The following is a 25,722-nucleotide window of genomic DNA, read 5'->3' as shown; positions in this document are numbered from 1 at the left end:
AACTAATAGATAGACAGAAGAAAAGTATAGAGGCTGTCGAAATGGACTACTTAAAAGATCGTGAAGGATATCTAGAACAGAGCACGGAATGAAGATATACGACAAATATCAGGTCGAGTGTACACAACTTCAGAGAGAATAAGTACTCTGGTACGGACATGTGATGAGGATGGAGCAGAACAGTTGGCCGAAGAAAGCATTGATGTATCAACCGCAGGATAGAAGGAGACGGAGACACTCGAGGATCTAGAAGGAAGGAATTAGAAAAAATTAAAAGACAGTGATTTCCAGAAAAACGAGTAGATAGATAGAAAAGTGTGGCGTACAAAATACGGTATGCGGCAAAGAAGGCTCTAAGACCCTTGTTACATATATAATTTATACAATACCAACAATTTAATGACGTTTGATAATCATTTTTGTTTTTTAATTTACTCAATACTAGCAAAATTTCGTAAGTAATTTGATTTTCAGTAATTATTTCAAGAATACTATTAAAATTTGGATATAGATTACGAATTGATTTGATGATTTATACATGACTCATCACACGTTCAAATCTTAAACTTCGACATTTGAAATTTGTAGTAATTTGATTGAATACTTCTTGCATCAAATTAATAGCTGAGAATACGGTGAATATTAAATTATAAGATAGAAGGCTGAGTGAGAAACTTGAACTGAATCCAACCATCAGAAATGCTTAAATATAAAATGACAAATTGTGAACCAAACAAATGAAGAAGAAGACTCGGAATTGTGCTAATAAAAACGATATGAATTTGTACATTATTTTCAATAACTAATTATAAAAACTCTACTTGTGTCCAGAAAGTGCACCGTATATTAAAATATGCAGTCTTGTATAATGGACTATATTAGCAGTAATAGATACTTTCATTTTCTAGTCTTCGACAACAGATAAACGTTTATTTGTAGAAGCCATACAAAGTGGACTATAAAAATAATAAAACGTGCAAATAATGGAATTTTAAAGAATCACGTATCCTAACTTCTGAGTGTATAGCACTAAAATGGAATTTCTCACAAACTAAACTGAAAAGGGCCGAAGCCATAACAACTTCTATCCAATTTTACGACTGCCATTTGAAAATGGAACTTTTTTGGATGGAAATTTACAATATCAAATTTTCACAGTTGACATCAGCAACCGGTTGGGGTGGTGATCGTCTCGGAAATAATATATTCCCAGTAAACCAGTAAAACAGAATATCAAATTATGAATGTTGACTTATCTAAACTTCTCAAAATTCGTGTTTATGTTGGAAGGCGCCAGACAAGTGCCTAGAAGGAAATCAAGAACTCTTTTTATGCCTTCACCCTTTTACGATGGCGTTTATAAGGATTTCCTCGCATTCCATGGACGTTTAGACGGAATTTGAATAAAATCTGATAAAGCGCTAATCTCAAATAATTCTACCGAATCTTGCAAGAATATTATTAGCAGTCCAATTATATGAATAAATATGTTATATGAAAAATAGTGTTGAACTAGCTAAACATTCATAATACTATCATATATACTAGTATATAAGAGATAATAGCTGAAACACATGTATATTCATAGTATTTTCAACACATAAAGCTTCTTGATATAACATATAAGTACTACTCCTTAATCAAAATTCCAAAACATACATAGTTGTCAGCAATCTTTTAATTCCAACCAGTTTTGATGAATGAATTTATATAGAGAACATAAAGAGTGAATAGTTGAGAAAATTTTTTCTTTTACTATTTAGAGGTGTGAGAAATAGAGATCGTGATTATTGGTGAATCCACCACTCTAAAAAAACTCCATGTGCATCATATGAGATTCCTAAAACTAGAATTAGAACTAGAAGAGGACATCTGCCGACCTGGTAAATCTGCGCATCCTAGGAGAATGGCGAGCTATACAACGGGAACAGATTTAGAAATGACGAAGAACTTTTTTTAGCATGATATACTTTCACTATGCGACGAAAAGTATATGTAAGAACAGGTGCTAAGATAAAATTTGGAAACCTCCAGAAGCTTTCCACAGATCTAGGTGTGGAGGAAAGACACTAGGCATAAATAATGTCGATGAACGCGAATTACGATGAGGTCCTGCCGAAATAACAGGTGGTGGTAAAATGCTCTGATTGGTATTCACCCATGGACTTTATCCAAAGGTACGAGGATGGTTTCAGAATTACCTGGCCTGACCTAGATATGACGGTAGTTGATTGAAAAATCAACAATTTGTTTGTTAACTATCAATAGTGAATGTGAATTTGTAAATATGGAAAAAATTGGTCATCTTTATGTGATACATACTTTTATTTGAAAGACCTTGGACTCATCAGTATAACAGATGAACCAGATTCTACTCTGGGTGGCACTGCTCCTTAATCAATAAAAGTAAAATATTGGGTAGCAGAGTTTGAATGAGGCCGTACGACCTGCGAAGACCAGCATCACAATGATCGACAAAATAATGTGACGACTCCAGAAATGTAGAAAAAACCGATAAAGCGGTACTGGATGATCGTCGACTGGAAGTGTGCCAGCTAGCGGACATAGTAGACTTTTTAAAAAGTGCATATTAACTGAGAATTTGGACATTAGGAAGCTGTGCGCGGAGATGGGTACTGCGTTTGCTCACAATGGAACAAAAACAGCGCCATGAAGATGTTTCTCGAATATTTGGCAATGTTTTAAAGAAATAAAGCCGAATTTTCACACCGTGTCTTAACCATGGAAGTCCATCACTTCAGACCCGAAACAAAAGAACAATCACAACAATAGACTGTAAAGGGAGAATCGGCTCCAAAGCAGGCAAAGTCATAGCATCGATTTTTTGGAATGCGCATGGAATAATTATAATTGACTATCTGGAAAAAGGGAAAACTATAAACGTTGAATATTATGCGAACTTATTGCAACGTTCGAGCGGACAAATCAAGCAAAAGCGGCCGCATTTGTTGTTGTTTTATGAAGACAATGCACTAGCTCACTCATCCGTTATTGCAATGACGAGAATTAATGAATTGTAGTTTGAATTACTACCTCGAATTATTTTCTGTCTCAAAACTTGAAAAACTGGCTCAATGGTAAAATATTCTCCAACAATAAAGAGGTGATGTCGGCAGTTGAGGAGGTTTATCTTTCCAAAATTTTTGTGCTTTCTTTGTTCAGCCCTGTACTCCTGGGACCACCCTCGTAGATGCTTAACGGGACGGGCTATCTTACGTGTGTGTTTGGTTATTCATAATGCAGATGTACATCATTTTGTTGTGAATATGATATGGTTAGTTAGAATTGTTCGCGTATGGGAACATATTTGCAACGACTGGTGCAACTTCTGTTGTATAAATAGCAAGATTTTCTTGAAATATAATGACCAATAATTTTGTTGACAAATATTCGCATTTAGACCGTTTTTATTGAGTATTGAGTCTTCTAGTGAGGATTATTTTCAATCCAGTATCTGCAATAATAACTATTCATTTAAACAATTAGATAGCATGTACCCTCATCAGATTATCGTTACCACACATTACAGAGTTGTATACAGTGATCGGCTTTTCTGGTATCTTAGAAAATTTTTCACATGAATGGTATCTTAATTTTACTGATAATGATTGGCTAAAAGTTACGTTTAGGTACTTTTTTTTTAATTGTTCACGTCAAAACTGATAACAAAAAACGACTCACTTCACTTCAAGAGGAGGTAAATTGTGCGAAATAATGAATTTGCTTTATAATTTAAACGCGCTCTGTACATTAATAAAAGTTAAAAGCCTCAGAGTAAACAGCTTTATCAAGTTAGTGCATACAACCCTATTTCATAAACAGTTATTGGATGTTAGAGCATGTAGTAATTTCGCAGATACCTTATACTAGTTAATAGTTATGAGGTCACTTGAGCATGGTCGATTACATGGAAATGCTCTAACAGGAGAATAATTATCTAGATGTACTTAGAAGCCTTGTATGTTACTCACGAGCGACTCTCCTGGAAATTGTTGCGAACATTATGTACGAGGGTTTATCTAATCCACAAAGTGTTTCACAGCTTAAATCATTGTAAAATGAAAGTGTTTGTACTTTCTCAGATATCTCATTTTTTCCATATACTATTTCACTAAATCTCATCATTTTCAAAAGAATATTTTGTATTTGAATTACAGAAAAGTTGAAAATAACAATATTGAAAAGAACTCCTCAATTAGAGTAACTTTTAAATTTGAAAGGTTGTTGTGTTGTACAGAACTAAACAAATTCTTTGTCGTTTCATGGGTAGGGATAGTGAGGTTTGAGTCAAACTCCATATTTTGGTATATTCTTCACTACTTGACTTAAATATAAAATTCTATTGATACTAACTGGCACTATTTCATTATTTCATATAGAGGATATGGAAATCTCTGCAGCACTTTTAGTTCAAGAAACGTTCTTCGAAATTATATATTGGAAACCAGTAGATTTTTTCTTTGTTATGAATTCTCAAGGTTCAATTTTAAACTGTAATTGTCACGTTGAGGTTTTTAAATGAATATTACAAGTCACTCACATTATCAACTACTATATCCTCAGAATAATGTATCTTGTTGATAATTTATCCGTTAATTTTGATTCCAATATATTTTTCCAGCTGTGGTATGATGGGTTATAAGATATACATGGTTTGGAGAGAAAAAGTGGTAGATCTGTTTTGACAAATGTTCCTGAATGCATAACTTTCGACAAGATTTTGAAAATGGCTTTAACAACAAAATCAAATAATATTTTTGAGCGGTCAACTGGAAAATAGTATTTTTAGTGATTTGATACTGGATAAGCAACAGATTTTTAAATGAGGGTTTTCAACCACATTACACATTAAATATTATTTCATCTACAGTATGCTGCATTTCGTTTGAAAAATGCAATACTAATTATAATCTTCAAATCAAATGTATTTGTGTATTATGATAATGTTACGAACCAGTCCACGACATGAGCCGTGAAGCCAAACCTGTCCGGTTATAATAGAATTCTAAAATTTGGTGAGTACGTCGAATCGTTTGATGTTTGTCAGCATCGTTGATATACATATTTTATAAACATCGGCGAGTTGTTTATGCTATTTTTTTAGAATTTATTTCTTTTCATTCAATTGTTTTTGTTTCTACACTTTCTAGAGTTTTAGAAATATCGTTTCTGATATAAAATAGAGAATGTTTAGAAGAGTTTATAATAAAAAGTCATAATGAAGGGAACGGCATAAAAAAGTACCCGGTAAATCTGAATAAATTATATAAGTTAGTTAAGTATTGATGATGTGTTGATTACCGACAGAAGTAGTATAAATAAATACGAAAAACATTATACTAAAAAAGGCCTCATAGAGTCTATGTAAGGTAGCAAAATTCTGAATTGAAAGGATCCTCATCAAATTCTTGATAACATAATTATAATAATTGACAATAACACAAATAAGTAGATAAAGAAAAAGTAATGAAGAATAATGTACATGAGCTTAACGATACAACCATTACAAGAAAGAGAAGATGAAGAAAAAGTCCAGAAGCAAATAAAACAGAAGAAAAATTATAGAAATATGGAAACTTGAAACTAGAATGCTTTTAAAGAACAATGGAATGACACATATGTCGTTTAATCATTGAAATATGAATAAAAAATAAGCTATCAGAAGATTGGCAGGATGATAGTGTCGTAGCCGTAGTTAAACAAAACATGAAGAAGAAAAACTGTCAAAAATTTAAACCGATAATATTACTAGATAAAGCTTATAAGATATAACTCAATCTTTTAAAATAGAAAAGTCTACACAGGAAAAATTCTAGGAAATAACAATACGTTCTTAGGACAAGAAAGCTGAAAATTAACAATACATAATAAAGAACAAATACTGAAAAAAAACTGGAAACGTGAAAAAAATTGTGATACAATCATTAGAAACCATACAAACTAGACATATTGAAGATCGTAAAAAAGTGAAATCAACGATTAACATGAGCTGCGCACATACATAAGATAAAATAGAACTTCCGGCTTCAATATGACAGATTCTAAATTAATTGAGGAGGCAAACAGGAAGACTACCTCCCACTAGCACTAATAAACATACGATTTTGAACCATTTAGCATACATAAACGTTTTACGGTAATAGCAAATAAAGAAGTATTCATATTTGTATAGAAATAAACACAAAACGAAATATATATATATATATATATATATATATATATATATATATATATATATATATATATATATATATATATATATTGTGAGAGAAGGCAATAATGCAGAAAACTACCTTGAAATCGGAAAACACGGATCTGTGAATTCTACTCACTTTTTTGGGATAACAATAGGAAAAATGGGAAATAAATATAAGAAAGTAGGATATTAAGACAAAATCTAGTGTCTATCGGGGAAATAAGGAATGTGAAAAGGTAAAATAACAAAAATGAATAAAATGATTATAAGGCTAGTTATTACGAGTATAAGACTATTATCGACACAATAAAATTTCAGTTAAAAATTTAGACTAAACCCAAAATAATAGAGAACTGAAATCAATGAAAATAATTCTAGAGCCAGATACTGAAAAATAATAAAGAATTGGATGAATTGGACGGATAAGACATTCTGGAGAATTATTGCAGTGGGCAGAGTTCATCATGAGGAAATAAATAATAACGAAAATTACATTACATCTCGATCCCAGTAATATACAAAAGAGAATACAAGTAGCAAGAGAATGAATAGGTGGAAACTAACGAGTATTTCGATTGCGGTTACTCGTGTACTGTAAGTTTTCATTTCGTCTTCGCCTAATCTGTTCATTTAATCCTAAGGTTTTTCCTTTCTTATCTCCTGTGTTCTCTTGTCGGTTGACAGGAAACAAACAAACAAACATTAAAATAAATGGGAGTGAAAAAAAAACAACGAGAATAACTTGCACCTAAATCAAAGTATAAAAATAATGGAGGTATGATCCACCATAATAAAAAGATCAAAAAGTATTATTTGCCATAATACGAGAGGATTGAACGGCTTAATAATGATGACGTGACAAAAAAATATTTTCATGTTTCACAAGAAATCAGAAAGAAAAATGGATTGACAATTTCACTATAAAATGTTCACCTACCATAAATTTATCTCCAAAGTAGCATTCGAAAAGCACATTAATATTGTGCACAATACATCATCAACACCACAACATGGATACTTCAATTCTGACAATATAAAACGTTGAATAATAAATAAGGAAGAAGAGCCCTCAAAGGTACAATCATATGTAATAATAATGAGTAGTTGAATTTTAAATTCAAATGGTGTCCAGCCATTACCTGAAATGGATATTCAACCCTTAAGGGTGTCCTTATTGAACGTTGAATATTCATAGATTAATCTGGCGATATGCATTGAAATATTGTTGATAGTCCGATAAAATGACTGCATTTTGAAATTAAAAAAAAATAATTCTTTGGGAAATGTTACAGAAACGTGATAAGATGAGTAAAAGAGTTGAACAGAGAATTCAACGGTGAAAATTCTCTATATAGTCCTCTTGAATCCCTTTTGAAGTATTTGAACGAGAAACTGAGATATTTGCAATAAACGTAATCTATTGCTACACCGTGTCAAATAATATGAGAAAATTGCAATTGAAAAATATGAATTTCTATTTTTATAAATCCCTGGTACATACACACAGTATCAACATTTGAAAATTCAATGAAGTGAACTTCCTCCTCTCCAGATCACACTCCTAACAACTACGTGCTATTTGTAGACATCAATAAAATGCTTTAATTAGCAAAATTATGCAAAGTATGATGACATCATTAAAACAGAAGCTTCTACTAATGCCAAAGAGAGATTTTTCTATAAACATTATATTGAAAAGTTGGTAAATCGTAGTAGAGAGTGTATCACTAATTAATAAAATGAACTTCTCCTAAAAGAACTTGTGTTTGTTCACTAGAATCATTAATTTATGATTTGAATCAGAGTCGTACTTCATTTTTCTGATATTTTCGACAATTTAATCAATAATCTATATGTCGATATTTTCACTTTTGGTTAGATATCGTATTCATTATTTTATCATTTAATGGATACTTTCACTCTTAAAACGAGTAGTTTCTTCTTTCTTTTACCTATTTCCTCCCTTTTCAATGATTCTCTTTGCAAATCTTTTACCTGTCATCTTTTCAGTATTCCCTAACTATCCATAGTCCTTCACTTCTTTTTATTCCCTCGAAAATTTTCCTCAAGAGCTTCCCTTTATATATAATAAGTTTTGTTTCTTCAGCTTTTGTTAAAATCCATGTTCCACTTTCGTTTCTAACTTTCATAGCTTTTATCTGTGATCGTCCCATGGGTAAATATCTGATCCGTTGTTCCTCTTCTTTTTTGAAGCTATCGTCTGCATATGTAATTGTTTGCTGTTTATGGTGATAAATGAGCCCTTCATCCACCACCAGATTAAAAGACAATGTAGATATTGGATTTCTTTGCTCCCTTTTCAACCCTAAATTTGTCTGATAGAATTTTATCAATCGTTACTCTTCTGTGTCAGTTATCTAATTCAATCTTGATTAACTTCACAATTTTTTTCAGGATTCCTAGTAGATTAACGATAGCATACATTTTCTATCTACTGTGCCATTAGCGTTCTTAAAATCTATAAATACAATTTGATGTCTCCCATCGTCCCATGGATAAATATCTGATCCGTTGTTCCTCTTCTTTTTTGACACCCCGTTGGTATTCTCCGACTATCCTTCCACACATTTATAGAAGACGAACAATTTTTAGTTATGATTATAGTAATAAAAAAATTATTATACTATATATAAAAATATGTGTGAAACTATTGGTAGCACACGTTCCTATTTCTTTTACTGATCTTTTTTCTCTATAATATTTCTACAGGACGATGCTGTTACTAGCGGCCCGATGTTTGACGTTCACTGTGAAGATCGATGCAAGTACTAATTCCATTCCTATACATCCATCGTTGAAATATTAGAAAACTTTAGGATGTAGTAGCGGGCTAGAAACTTTTCAAGAAGCATGTATTTATCTTTCAAGTTTAAGCAGATACAACTAAATTGTGACAATACTTACATAACCAGAAAAATCAATGTTTGTGAAATAGAATACAAAGTCATCAATACTATAAGTAATATTGATATCAGCTTCTGAAGATGCCAACCTATCGTATTGGTGAAGAGTAACAGTTAACATCTCAATAGCCGTACATACACTACCCGTCAAAGTTTTTTGTCTACTCCATAATTCATTTCATTTGAAAATCATATACTTCAAGAAATTTACCTTTTATTGTCAAGCGGTGGTCGGAACAGTGTCTTACAAACCAATAATAATAGTGTCTGTTACCTTATACGAGCACTTTTTTATATTTTGTCGTTGAGTGTGTTGAAACTTGCTGATTGTTTATTATTCTTCATCTAACAATCATATCTTTAGCGTTTATTATTGTAGTTTGGTCCCAGATAGCCCCTTAAGACGCAAGAAAGTGAGATTTTCGTTTTGTTTTCGTTTTCGCAAATTCAGACCTGTAAGTTTTTAACAAAGTGGAACCAAAGAATTATCAGTTGAAACTAGGCAAAAGTAACCGCCGAATTAAAAATACCTCCACGTGGACTACAAAGATAACAAATTCGTAAATGTGATCGACGACTCACGCACCCAGAGATGGCAGTTCAAATTTATGAATCTAGGGATCTGCTTGAGTATTTCTACGACAGAAAAGAGATTGAGAGAAGCTGGCCTTCTTGAAAGGCTGGTAGTGGAAAAACCTCTTTTAAGACGTTAAAATAAAAATAGGAGGTTGCATTGGACTGAAGAACATAAACATTAGATGCATGAAAAGTGAAAGAGAGTTTTATGGACTGATGAGTCAAAGTTTGAGATTTTTGGGTCTAAAAGAAGAGTGTTTTTTGGAAACCAAGAGCTATAAACAATATTAAAGGAAAATTTATTACGTTCTGGCCAACGCCCGATCGGCAAAAAATTTATCTTCCTGTATGACAACGATCTCAAGCATTCCTTGAAGCTGTGTAAGGAGTATTCTAAACAACTGGATAGGAATTATATTCTGAAAGTAACGATTTGGCCGTCGCAGTTCTCGACCTCAACCTGATTGAGATATTGTGAGAAAAATTGGACAGGGAAGTGAGAAAGCAGTGTCCTGCTTCCTCTTTAATTCTTGGAAATATCCTGAGAAACGAATAGAATTAAATAGAGGACAATTATTTGTCGAATTTGTTACAGAGAATGCCAAAATCGTGCTCCAAAATACAAAAAGAAAAAGAGAGTTACATTAATAAATTTAGATTCAAATATAAACAATTACAGGCTGTAGTTTCATTATAATTATGTTCTTTTCTATAAATGTTTCTCAAAATATAAATATCAAAATCTATCGTTTTTATTTGCAAATCATTGAGTTTGACTTTTGAACGGTAGTCTATATTAGATAATAGCCACGAAAACACATTTTAAACCATCGATTATATAAAAATCTGCTAATATTCGAATCTCAATCAAATACAAATTGATTGATTGATTTTTTATGATATAACAACTAAAAACAAATGTTCTTTTGATATTCACGTGATAGGTCTATTGATTTATATAATTATACGAGTTATCAATATTAGCTTATATTTTGATAAAGACCGAAATTAAATGTGAATGTCTGAAAGTTATTATTAATTAAAGATTGATTGATAATTAGGAAAGGCCTATAAATGAAATGAATATAACTTACCACATCTTGATTGATTATTGCAGTAGTACATATTAATGATACCAAGACTTACCTGAAACAAAATTGACGTTAAACAAATTGGTTAACTATATGTAAATGCTAATTGTACTGAATGGAGACAATTATTTTCTTGCTAGTCAAATTATGTTGTTTCAAGCCGCGTCTACAGACATTCGATACATAAGCATATATTTGATTCGTACATACTACTAGTTACAATTCGAAATCAAATATTAAGCTTGTGATAGTTAGATACTCAAGAAATATAGTTCAATACCTGTAGGATCGGTGCTACATTTTCAGTATGTTTTCCAGTAGAAATACTAGAAAAGTATGTTTAATAGATTTTTGAAATAAGTTTAATATTATAAAATTAGGTCGACGCTAGATGATGAAGTTCAAGGTTCTAAAAATAATTATGAAATACATCCCCATTTCGCCAAATTGTTAGTAAAATATATTTAGAATCTGAAATGGTTGTAGATTGATATTCGAATCAATGAAAACTAATAGATGTATATCACTAGATATACAGGATGTTTCGGGACTTGATCAGAACTTTTTTAAGTTTATTCGTTCGGCAGAAAGAGACATTCTGAAGGAAAGTATCATAAATTGTGATTATTTATTGAGAATATTACAGTATCTTTTAAAACATAATCAAACATTTCTAATTGAACTGCATACTGTCCAGCATAGTGTTACTTACATAAGGAAAGAATTGAAATATGGACAAATTTAGTTGGTTAGCCTATAACTTATCGATTAAAAAATTATAATAAATGGGCACCTTGCACTTCTACATACTACCGGAGTCTACGGAAGATATTTATTTGAACTTGGAGGAGCATTCCAAGATTCTGCCTTATAGCATCACAATGGAAGTTTATTCTATCGAACATTTCGTTCCTTAGGTTAACCGATTTTGCATATAACGAACATTAAAGATATCTCAAAAAAATGAATCTATTGTATCTAATTCAGGGCATCTTGATGGCCATGTAAATAGATCTCCTCGACTAATCCACCTATTTGGAAAAATGTTATCACATAACATGAGTTGGAAATCATTTTGGGTAATTCTAATTATCGCTGACCACTCAGACTATTATCATAAAAATATGGAGCTACGAAGTTATTACCCACAAGTCCTGCCCACAAATTAACACAAAATCGATGTTGATTCTTTGTTTGAATTGAGCCGTTAGGATTTTCATTTTCGCATATATGTAAATTATGGGAATTGATAAAACTGTCTCATGTAAAATATGATCCTCAATAGTATGTTGTTTATTTATTTATTCATTAATTCTTCAAGATATGTTTGTGTTTCAATACTTCCTATAAGTATTTTCATAAAATAATTACATTTTATGATAATTTTCTTCAGAATGTCTCTTTATGGCGAACGGTTGCCTTGGCATGTACAACGATCTAAAAATCATACAAAACATACCTCCTAAACCATAAATTTCATCGACTTAAGCAAAGAGTAGCTTATTGTTGAAAAATCGATTGAAAAACTAATTTTTGGTATCTTCTGATTGTCCTATATAAGTTACAGTTAACCATCCCTGGCCTTCAGATAATAGTCTAGAATTATATATTTTATAAAATACAATGCGTGTACATACGTAATAATCCATTGAAAATTCATGATATTCGAATGTATAATTTAGAAAATATACTTAAATATAAGTTGTGATTTCGCAGCTTTGAATGCCTATAACTCAGAAACGACGGGCCTTTTGAGAAATTTTTCCATGTCACATCATTATTTTCACGTCACACTCTGTATAGTTTATACGATATTTATCAGAAATGTATGAGACTAATAATAAATGCAAATATTTTCAGTTACAAACATGTCACACCATTACAATTTTATTATATCAAACAATAGAAAAAAACCACAATATTGTGTTTGTGTTTCAGGGCCAGTTGTATACTGTGATAATATATTCCGAACGCGCGTAGGGCGCGCAAAACGTTCATCGTATTGAGTTAGCAAGAGCGAGCAACTGATGGCGTAAGAACAATATTTCATACCACCCCTTGTCGACTACTAACAAATACAAATTTCCCTACTTCCATTTCATATATTTTCTCAGTGAGGTTCATTTTAAACAAAACTTTTATTTACCTTCTGTCTTCATTTCTAGAGCGTATACTTTTTGACACATGTTTTCACCTATTCTAGCTATTTGTTTTCAGACGTCTTACATGTTCAATAATACCAAGAGAAATTATATTTTAGATGTACATATTATTGCGAAGAAATATTTGATGCTAATAAATGTCGTGATACAACCAGACACCTATTAAATTAATTAAATTTCATTCGTTATTTATGAGAAATTTGCTCTGGAGTTTGTAAAGAGTAGTCCGCTAACTTAGATTTACTCTAACGGTGTTCTCGATCACATTTTGTTCAAAATATGAGTCTGTTATTAATGAATTAGTTGAACATTGATTTTGTTAAATGATAAATAAGTTATTTTGATGGTTTATTTCATAGGATTTTTGTCCAATATCAAATATTTATTCTTTTCCAATTGTTACATGCAAAACTCTCTCTGCTTGTGTCTTAGCCGTAACCTCTTTGGAATATCCCTGTTCCTTTCATTTTTCATTTACTTCTTATATTTTCCGTTCTTCAGCCGGATGTATCGAAACCTGAAAAGGTTGGTCTGTGACTTTTATTTGATCAGAGCATTTCATAGGTGATTGGCCTTTTCTGTACTCTTCCCATCACTATAAGGCTGCTTATATTGTCATTCCGTTTTCTAGCTACGTGTCCAAAAGATTGCAATATAATCTGTTGGTTACATTCAACTCTTCCAGTTTCGTTTGCTTAGTCTTTACAGTCTATGGGAATTTAAAGCAATCTCTTGTAAGACCATATTCTGATCGCATTATTTAACTTATCATTGTCCCCAAATATATGAAGTTGTTAACCCTTTCGAGATCGTCAAGTAGATGGATCTTGTTCAATCTAGACCAAAACTTTTCACTCTTTTGCTCTTTTCTGTTTTCTGTTGGATCAATTATGGCGGTGTCACCGGCATAGCGTAAGTAGATTGTTTGATCTCCCAGAATTATACCCTCCAATTCATCTAGAGAATTTCTCATTAAAGCTTCGCCTTTTATAACCTATGGGAGTTGAAATCCTTGTTAGACTAACATTCCGTGGAAATTCATGTTTCCTATTCATGTAGAGACCACAAAAATTGTATACAGCCGTTTTCCATCTGTTTAAAAGTTGAAAATATTTACATAGTATATAAATATAATTTTTGTATGTATGAGTTTATTTTTATGCAAATTTATTCTTTTTCTTTCTACTTCTTCTTTTTTCAGTCATTTTCATTCATTCACATTTTTCCTCTACTGTACATCTGAAGTAACAAACCAAACCACCAGCAACTACACCACTTTCTTCAGGTGAGTTTAATTTCTTATCTCAGGAACATTTAAGTCTGTATTCCCTTCAGCTAGGATCTTAACAAAATTACACATCAAATGGAATATTTCATGTTTTTATATATGTTCAACTCATATATTTTCTTATTTTGGAAAACTATCAAACAAAACAAAACCATTAAACAAAAAATGGGATTGAATTTTCCAGTAAACTAAAACATATTTTCAAGTGAATCGAATAAAGAGGCAACTGTTGCCAAAGTTATATTCTGTGATCTTTACTTTTACGGTGTACAAGAAGTCTGAACAGATATAGGTTACATGTAAAAAACAAATTTTCGATAATTATTATAAAGACTATTATATATCACAAACAGACCATTGCAGGTTGTAAAAAAGTCATAGACTTCTTAATGAGTTCATATGAATTTTCATAACTTAATCACAAAGAGATTGGTATAATATTGGATTCGACTTTATGCATTTTCTACAATAGCATCCCAAGTGATTGTCCAGTTGATCCTATTTATAATATAGACAAGAATGATCGAGTTTGATAACGTCTGCTATTAGCACACAAACAAACCAAATCCTACTGAAAATCAAATAACATTGCTAACTCAAGCCATTCAATTGAATCTGAAACTAGGAGATCTATTTATCACAACTAATAAAAATCGCACGAAAGTCGATCTGCCATACGATGGTCTTGTTGGTATTGAAGAGAAGAATTGCACAATAAAAATTAGAGATGGTGATCATCACGTGACATAAAAATAGTATTAAAAATATGAATCCTGTTTATTTAGATAATAAGTTAGACAGGTATCTGAGCAGTACTTTGAGAAAATCACGAATGTGTTAAACTTGGAGCGTTAATTTTTGAGATATTTTGGTTTGGATCACATTGATTTATATTTTGTAAACTACTTTTTATCCTAATATATATTATAATTGGTTTTTGTGACTAGTGTCATGAATAAGTTCTAATATTCATAATATTCTAATATTTCATTTGTTTAAGCACTAATTATCATGGAAAATGACCTTTAAAATTGGCCACAGTGAAGGCCATTTCTCTGCGAGAGGGAGATATAACAATTTAAGTTGAACAGACTATCCAATAAGAAGCTAACATAATATATTTGCTGACACTATTACACTAACCTCATTGAAAATGCTGACTAAATTAATGCTTATGTTTATTATTTTCGTTATTAGTATGGAGTAACTACATTATTTTGAGAAACTCTTTTGGAAGTAATATAGAGGTACTTTAATCTAGAAGAGACGGTTACGCAAAGGCTTTGTGATACGGCCAGTTATGGTAGTATTTACATTGTTTTCAAATCTTTCCTTTTTTCCGGAAAAATAATGAGCTCTGTTATTTCAAATGAACCACCCTAAAGTTCCCTACACCTAAATGGCACTTTTTGTATCAATGGAAACGTAAATCGGCATAATTGTAGATACTGTTCACGTAACAATCCTCGTTGGACGCGTGAATCCCACACCCAATGTCCCGAACAACTGAATGTATGGGCTGGAATAACAGAAGACGAAATAATTGGTCCCTTTTTCATTTCATTACATTTAAAAAAATTATTTTTTCAGACAATAACAATATCCCAAACGACAATATTTGGCCCACTTTACTATACGTGTGTGGTGAGTTAATACCTAAATAATGTGTTTCCCAGAAGACGGATTTGAAGGCGTAGTTTTATCGAATGGCCCCCGCGATCACGCGACATGAATTCTTTAGACTATTTTCAGTGGAGTCACTTAAAAACATCGTTTGTAAAACAAAACCTGTCAATATTCAGAAATTAACGGATAGGATTACCACAGAGATAAGATGAATTGCTATAATTGCCTCTACTGTATGTTTTCTAAAATTCGTAATTCCTTCACTTCACAAATGTGGATCTACTTCTAACACGACACAAACATTTGAATATTTGTTCAGTTATTGTAGGTTTTCTGCGCCATGATTTGGATAAATATTTTACTGCATCAGTTTCGTTAAACTTTTTTACTAATTAGCACATGAATTAAGGAATATTCAAATTAAACGAGTTAAGTCCATATCGTAGCCATCTATATGTACAATATGTAGCTATAACTAATTATGGCGTTTAGGTATAGAAAACATTAAATGAAAAATATACAGTGTCATTCATTTGAATTAATGAGGTTTTTTTGTTATTTATTTTTCCATAAAAAGAGAAGATTTGATAACAATATTCATACCACCATAATACTGGGCAAAAATTTATAAAAATCGTACAAGCCGTTTCCGAGATAATTGAGGGGCTCCTTACATAATACTCACTCGGTATTTAGAATTATAGAGAAGGATGTACCGAAAAAGTTTCAACTATTGGAATAAAATAATAGATGAAGAGGGCAGGACTTTTGAACTTGATGTGGTTGATTTTGGACATAAAATTTGTAACCTCTACAGAGATTGGGTTTGGATGCTTTTAATATGGTTGTACAAGTATGTTAATAAAAATAGAAAGATACGGCTGCAGCTACGTTATTCTCTGACCTTGTCCATTTGCCTGATAATCAAGTTCATCTTCAGCATCGACGTTGTGAGCACTTTGGTAGGAAATGGGACTTTTATAGGTAGTTATTTAGGACTTATGATAGTGTGCAGTTATTTGCGTCGTGCGATTTTTTTGTCGAGATTCGTCTTATATTCCGACGTGTACAAACATTTTTTTAAAATTTCTTCTTCAAACATACTATGCAAGGTGGTACCACCACCATTTCCTTGAATCCATGTTTTCACAAATTGTAGTATCCTAAGTGATAAATACTGAACAATACCACTACACAATTATACTGTCTCAGTCACAATTTAACAGCCAAATTCAACCAACCTCAGAAATAAGGTGGACTGTGATAATGTGTTCAATAAGAATAATATAAACGGTTTTAGAAATTCAAGCCTACTCACTGATAAAAACTTCTCGTTTCCTCAAATTACAAGTTAAAAATGAATAGACTATAAATTTGACGATTTTTCCAATTCTGCTATACGTGAAACTAACAATTAAACATAATTTTCGAGCCTGTTACAAAAGTACTGACCCAATATTTCAAGATTAAGATACTATACTAATTTCGTAAGTATATTCAGAAGTTTTAATTAAGGATTAATAAAATAACTAGAAAAGTTCAGAAACCGACGACATTTTTTTGTCTTTATTGGACAGTGGTGATAAAATTAAGAACCCTTTGAGGCACCAGCCTTTTGAACTTAGTTATTTCTCCACTTTCAAGTGAGAAAATGATAATTAAGCATATAACAACCATAAAGCAGCGAGGAAAGTATAAAATAATTTGAATTTACATTGTGTTAAATTAGAAAAGAAGGTTTAAAGTCACTTTTTTCTTTATACATTAGAATATTTCTGGAAAGTCTTAATCTTGAACTGAGAAAGGTTTTTCTGGAAAATTGAAATATATACTCTATTCCACAGACCAACGGGTAAATATTGAGTAAAAAATTCCGTTTATATTGTTGAATATATAACCAGAGCTTCAAATGAATCAAATAAGCTATGTAAGGCATCAAAAAAATCCAATATATTATCTATGAATTTCAGTATCAATCATCAATTTCATAAAAACTAATTAGTTTGGTACCATATGGGAACCTATCACTTAAGCTCTAAACTGAGGAAAACGTAAATCAGTGTTTCCCAACGAGGGACCCTTTCGCTACGTGTAAATTAAATACTAAATTTCGTTGCCGAATTCAATTATTAGGTTTAATCTGACTGGAACAAAAATATCTCCTGGGTGTTTGGTTTCTTCAAGTGAATATGCTGCAGACAACAGGCTTCAAGGGCAAGGGATACCCCGTACTTCTCACTATAGTATTTCATAGCTTTCAGTTGGTATTAATTTGAAATTTGTGGAACCGTTGGTAATATTTATACTAAGCCCACTGTTCACACTACCCTTACATCAACACTCACAATTACACTGTCTGATGCGCGTTTCCATAACAAGTTATCGTCTTCAGAGACTGGAGGTAAACTCTCGAAAAACCAGCCTTAAAACTATATTCTATGGCACATAAATATGGTACTCTGATGACATGGTCATATTTGTAGAGAATGAGGAAATGCTAAACCAAAATCCCGAATTGTACATCCAAACAATGGAAAAAAACAAAAACGCACGACATCAAAATAGGAAATAGACTAATAGAACATTCCAAATATCTTGGCTCAATGATGGCAAGAAATAAAAAATTGGAGAAAGAAGTAACAGAAAGGACAAAAAACGCAAAAAAATTATCCAACGCTATGAAAACAATGAAATACCAAGGAATATGAATGTTAGAATTTATAAAAGAGTAGTAACAACCAAAGTAAAATATTGTTCCAATGCATGGAGAACGACCGAAAGGTTAAATTAGACCACATCCAAAAAGAAACAAAAAGCAAGAACCCTGCAGAACAAGATGGTTCGAATATGTGAAAAGGTTGAGTGAGGTGAGGATTAAAAGAATACTAGAAGATGGAACAGCATGAGTGAGAAAGAGAGGAAGATCTAGTAGATCGAAACAAGAGAGCGATTCACGACACATAGAAGAAATTACCACAAACAAAATACCTATTGAATTTAAAAGATATAGGAAAATTAACTCCATAGAAAAAGAACAACGCCACGTCTTACACTAGTATAGATAGATAGATATAAGGATTTAATAAGTAACTAAGACACACATGTCACATAACGTTTTATTCATAATCACACTCATTTACAATCACAATAGCGAACGTTTTTCAGCCATTACATTCTTAAAGATAACTGAAATTATGTGCAATAATATCGGAATATGAGAACGGTTGTTATTCATTTTGAAATTTGTTAACTTGTTAACGAAATAAACAAGAAATAAAAATTCCTTCCTTGCATAATACTTAAACAAGTTCAAGAAGCAGCAGTTACTGCGTGAAAATTCCAGGTTGTAACAAATTACTTTTTGAATTCAATCTATCAAAAAAACAGGGGCTATGACAATATTTTTGGAAATCCTGTCTAATAAAAAGTCTGCAATCTACTCCATATGGTTAAAGTATATACATACACAATGGAAAATTAATAAGGTCACTACCAATCTGATTGAGTCAAAAGGATATAAGGTGTAAACAGCCTTATTATTGGAAAGGATACACACTATGAGGATATAATGAAAAATTCTTAGCCTACTATAGAACCAAACAAAATTTCAATGTCAAAATATTTTATTACTCAATATATTCTTCTCTTAATTGGATACATTTATTCTAGCAACGTCTCTTTACCTTATAAAAAAATGTTTCTTCTTTACGACTTTTTAAACTTTTTTTCAGTTGAGAAAAGAGATGATTGCCAAATCTGGTGAATAAGGGGGGTGTTCTAGTAACTCAAAACCTAAATCACGAATTTTTTGCATAGCAACATGAGATTTGTGAGCAGGGGCGTTGTCCTGCAAAAATAAAACACTTTTGGATAGCTTTCCGCGTATTTTCTCTTTAATTTTTTCCCTTAGAGTGGTCAGTAATGTCGAACAGTAATCTCCAGTTATTGTTCTACCCTTATTCAAACAATCAATCATGATTACTCCATGGCAATCCCAAAAAACTAAAGCAAGAACTTTTCCAGCAGATTTTTGGAATCGAAACTTCTTAGGTCTTGGAGAACCATTGTCGCCATTTCATCGATTGTTGCTTTGTTTCTGGATCGTTGAAATGCACCCAAATCTCATTTTGGTCAACAATCAAATATTTGGGGATCCATTTTGCAGGAATTTTTCTCATGTCCAAATTGACGTGAACTATATAATGAACGCGTTCGCATGAAATATTCAGTGCTTCAGATATCCGTTTTAGCCCAATTCGACGGTCTGATAAAACCATGTCATGAACTGCTTAGATATTTTTGGGGACTGACACAGAACCTGGCCTTCCCGATAGGTCATCATCTTTAATGAAAAATTTACCTCTTTTGAAGCTGGCAGTCCAATTTTTCACGGTCGTATACGAAGGACATTGATCACCAATGGTATTAAGCATATATTCGTAAATCTGCTTACCTCTTAACCCTTTTAAATACACCTATTTGATGATGGCTCGGTTAATTTCGAAGATATCTTTTCTCTTTTAGTTTTTTTGTGTAACTCTGTTTTACTTTTTTGACGTCAAACTTTACACTTACACTTCAAATAAGTAATTGTTAGTTCCTATGGCAACGCAATATTTTGTTTATGCATGGAACTGCTCTAGGCTAACTATATATCAATACATCCTTGTATTGGCGAGAATAGTATCGAGAATTAAGATGATAAATATTGGAATATTGAAATATTTAGTAAGCCAACAAAACGGGAGTATCTGGGACTTGTTGATGCAGTGAATTGACGATTTTTGAAATCACAATACATATTTTATATAAATAATTATATCCTCAATTATAATAATAGGTTGAGTTAAATATTTTATTAATCATAGACTAACGGAATTTAAATACAATTTAACAAACATCGGAATACGAGTGATTTCTAAGAGATCTAAATAAGCTGTATATCGCCATCAAATGAAAGATTTATTATATGTTCCAAATTTTAGCGACACTCTAATAGCATCTTAAAAAACAAGAAAGAAAGAAATGCAAGTACGTACAACTACAAAATTAATCTAGTATTTGAAACGCCGTGAAGTACAAAAATGTCGAATTGCGAACACTGACTAAACCTAAAATTAACTAACTAGCTTTGTTTAGTACAGTGAAATTATGGGTGAGAAAATATGACATGCCTTCAAATTTATCCATCCATCAGAGTTAACCGTAATTTGATAAAACATTAAATCAACATTTTTCAAAACTTCTGATGCACTTTACCATTTATGTCGTTTAACAAGAAGTGGAATCATTAACAGATATATTGCACCTGTCTTTCAGTTTAACGAAAATATTGAGTTAACACTGCAGGATATTGTTCGATTCATTTATCGTATATAAAAACTACAAGTACTATAAACCGTTTAATGTGACAGTCCGCAAGCATTAACAACGTTGTACTTTTTTTATTTTCAATTTAAAACAATAACACCTTTTTGTAGTTGTAACAGCCAGAACAATTTAACGATCTAATGCTATCCCACTGTAATTACAGCTGAATTACGAACAGATACTTAATACGATGGACTAAAGTGGAACACCTAATGTGAATGGTTCGTTTGGAAGAAAATAAGAGATGAAAATTAGTGATGGTATTGGTAAATTGATATTAGCATCTTGTTTTTGAGCTTGTTACTAAATTGATGTTAAAAGTTTAAAATGGTTACCGTGGGACGTAAAACAATTGAAAGTTTTTTTTAAGTTGTTCTTTGGTCTCTACGGCTAATATATTTCACAGCATTTTCTCCATTCTTATTTGCAAGTCTTTTGTTGCAAATCAATTGAAGTACGCGGGTTGTTTCTCTATTTCTTATTCCTTAGCAATTGATTAACTCTTAATAGGCGATATTTAGAGGTTCCCTATAAAGAAATTCTTCGCTTATCAGGTTTCCTACTGCCTTCCTCTGAAATAGCAACTGAATCAGACGATACCAGTTTCAGTTAATGTCAAGAACTGGGCACCAAACAGAAGCTTGGCAATTTTTCTTTTCAATAATTTCACCAAATGTTTACCAGGCTGCGATCCATTTCTAATTCGAAGTAAACTTATGTTCTTTTAGTTATGATTTTACAAAGGGAAATCGAGGGGTGCCAAATCAGGACTCTTTTGTAGAAAGTCCAATACATGGATTCCAAATTCTTGTAAAGTACGTTGCGTTGGCTAAGTACGATGCGCTGGAGCGTTGTCACATTTTTCAAAGCTTTAACTGAATTATGGCAAACAAACTTCAGTGTGAGCTGTAATTATTTGCTTATTTAGCACAGCATTGGTGAGTTAACATTTTAACATATTCTTTGAAAAATATTCTTCTGAACTTTCCACTTACTTGGATTGATTTTCATCGGTATAGTCACACTTGCTATTTAATTTAATTAATACATACCCTTCTGTGGAATCAGCTACAGAGCAATGGAAAAATCACTGGAAAAGAAGGTTGGTAGGAGCAAAATCAATTATTGGAACAACCTACAGGGGTTAAGAAGGCAAAGACTCTTCTGGGAATCTATAATCAGAGTAGATCTGCTCGATGTATCAACCTAAGTAAGAATCTACGAATACTATCAGGATTTTTATCGGGCCACTGTCGCCTCAACAAACACCAGAAGACGCTAGACCTAGCACATAATGCGGCGTGCAGCTTTTGTTACAAAGACTCTATCCACATTCTCTCGAAACACTAAGGAATTCCAGAGCACTACACCTGGGAGCGCTTGAAATAGAAGACGAAAATCTCTGGCAGTTAAAGCCACTCCAAATTCTACACTTTTTGGAAGGAGTGGGATCAATTGATTAGCTGTAAACACTGGCTCCACCAGTACCGCAGCAAGAAAGGGGGGCACAATAAATCTTTTGAATCTTTTTGAAAGACAGTGAAACAGACCCTTTTTTCTCAATGTGTATGAGATTCTAACCGATCTATATTCGGGTGATTTTCCCTTAAACGAAATCGATGCGCTGGAAAAGAATATTATCATCATCATCATCTATCAGCCATTATATCATATTATATCATATCAGCCAGAATATTATAACAAAAAAATATTCCATAATTTACGGCAGCCGTATATTTGACAATCATTATAATCTAAAGAAAGAAAAATTATTTTAAATGCATCAACATTATCTTGTTATAGTAAATAATGTATTAAACAGTTTAAAGTTTCAATTAATGAATTCTGTTTCGAATAATCAAGCGATGGGCTTGATTTCGTCTATATGTGAACGTGCATTCGACTGATTCGAAATGCAAATAGGATTTGACAAAAAACCTTGTATTGTATATACAATGAAAGCTCCACAATTCACCATAATGTGCTTATTTACAGCCGCGAACGCGTCACGTCTCAACATCTCTCCTCAGCTGCAAATTCCATTTATGTCGAATTTAAAATTTATCTGGTTATTCCGACAGAGAATGAATTATATTTGGAGTATCCACATTCCCTCCTCCCACATAATCTAAAATGTATTTGCAATTGCAATAAATTTCAGATTTCCTGTCAGCTACTTATTGGGGCTCTGAATGTGTACTATAAATATTTGAGAGGGATTTGTCAGCCCAGACACGTACACCTTTTTGACTAGGTATTTGGAAAATGGACAGCTTCACTAAAAACGGAAAGACATGTTCGCCATAACAATCACGTTTTTTGTTGGCGTAGGACTAGGTTCTCCCTTTTTGTTGGCATTTCGGACGTAAATCGTCCGGGTTACGGTTTTTATTTGTTTTTATTATCAATGAATGCCAGGTCGCTATTTCTCTCAGCTGATTCTTAATGAAAAAAAAAATAACATAAAATTCATATAATCTTTATTATTGAATTGATTTAGTTTTCTGGATTAAGAATATCAATCCAAAATGATTCTTGAGAACAGTGTGGTTATTTTAAATCGAATGATTTTGAAAGGTGCAAAATACGGAACGTCAAATTTCAGATACAGGAGAACATTGAACCAGCTTGAGAATAATTCTCATCATGCCAGTGAGCTATAAAAATAAGTTTTTAGTTTCATTGTGTGCGTTAATGTCAATATATTACTAATGACAAACTGCTAATGAAATTTTGATTCTTATCTACTATTACATACTGAGCACACTGACAATTATTCACTATATTATGTTTAATTAAGATTTTATTCATTTTGGTGTTGATTTTAACATATCTACAGATCACACGCTCAAGGTTCGGCTTCGGCACTGCACTACGGTAGAAATGCCAAATGCTAACACGTGGTACCATTTTAAACTATACATTTTATCATAGGTACATCAGGCTGGAGAGGATGCTGCAGATAGCTTTCACATATATCTCTATCTTGTCGTGAGTTAATTGACTTTTTTAAGGCTTAAATCGTCATTATTCATGTCCGAATATTGAACGCTTAACTGGCAAACTTAGCATTTTGCATCTGAAATTACACAACCCTCTTGCTGAGGGTGAGCCTCCCTGTTGGGCAGGGGCTGTACAATTCACCAAGCACACCATATATTCTACGTCCTTGACTCTAGGTGAGTACAGAAATATACCTCTCGATAACTCGACGTGCTTAATTTGTTCAGAACATTTAAGGAAATTCAAAAAGACAATAGAAGTAATGTAGTGTAGAATATTAAAGACCTTGATACAGTAGTGCTAGATGATTCATATTTTTCTTGTGTGCCAGCTTTTTCAATAATCATTTCAACACCAGAACTTGATAAAATCAGTGGAAATTTTTTGAAGACAATAAAACCACTAGACGGTAAGATTTTTTGAAATATTGCATAATACCTAAAATTTTATACCAGACGTTGCGCCACTGGAAGAAGAGAAGTATATTTTCAAAATTTGTTCCTATAATTTAAGTGTAGAACTTAAATTCTGGTGGAAAAATTGTTGATATATTAAGAAGATATATTAAATTGAAATCTAGAATTACTTGTAAGTGTTTTCTTCATTCGGGTATCCAAATGAATATTTCTAGAACACTTTTACAGAATTATTTTTTGACATCAATTTTCACGATTCACATTATTCTACTTCCTATTTTCCATTTTCTAATAAAAAATATAGCGTGAAATCTCAGTTACGTGCTTAAAAAGCGTTTATGTTATTTGACGTCGTTTCTCTAAAGAATAACTGTGCAGTAATTTAGTCACATTTCAACTTGTTTCATATTATTATACCATTCTAAATCTTTTTATGTTCACTAAAAATAACAAAGCAAGTCAAGTTTGCACTAAATTACGTATATAAACTGAAACATTGTTGAATTTACATTATGTCGTAATATTGAAAACAGCATTTCTAAGATATTCACAATTTATTATGAATATATTTTGTCTTTTAATGAGCAACTCGAATCTTAGTTTAGGACTCATAAATTATATTTCTTCACAGTCACAATTTAATTCGTTTTAAACCGATAAAAATATTATTAGAGTTGTTGAAAAAGTTGAAGTAAATGCTAGAATTTGTTTGATAATATTTAACAAGAATCACATCACAATGTTTCAAACCAAGTTGAAACAATGAATGGACCAAATCTGGATTATAATAAAACTGAAATTCAAAATTACTAAAATGAACGTTTTAAATCGAATAAGCATCAATGCCTCATTCTAATATTTAATTATTTTGGATTATCAAGTAATAAGTATAAATATTTAAGAAAACCCTAGGAGGATTCAATTAAAAACACGTAAATAAAGTATCGTTCTATTCTGAGACATAATTTTTCAATTTAAAACTTGAGAATTAATTTCGCTGATTTCTTCAAGAGTTAATATTTCCCTCCACAAATCATGTTCGTTGCTGA

General features: G+C 31.9%; 1 protein-coding gene across 2 annotated transcripts in view; it reads right to left on the bottom strand.

Annotated features, from left to right (window-relative positions):
• LOC130891509 (protein turtle homolog A-like) overlaps positions 1–25,722 on the bottom strand; it is an 842,489-nt gene that overhangs the window by 238,741 nt on the left and 578,026 nt on the right. The window lies entirely within an intron of this gene.

This window comes from Diorhabda carinulata, chromosome 3 (assembly GCF_026250575.1).
Source record: "Diorhabda carinulata isolate Delta chromosome 3, icDioCari1.1, whole genome shotgun sequence".
NCBI lineage: Eukaryota > Metazoa > Arthropoda > Insecta > Coleoptera > Chrysomelidae > Diorhabda > Diorhabda carinulata.
Note: the sequence above shows the minus strand (reverse complement) of the source record. Positions and strands in the feature narration are given on the sequence as shown.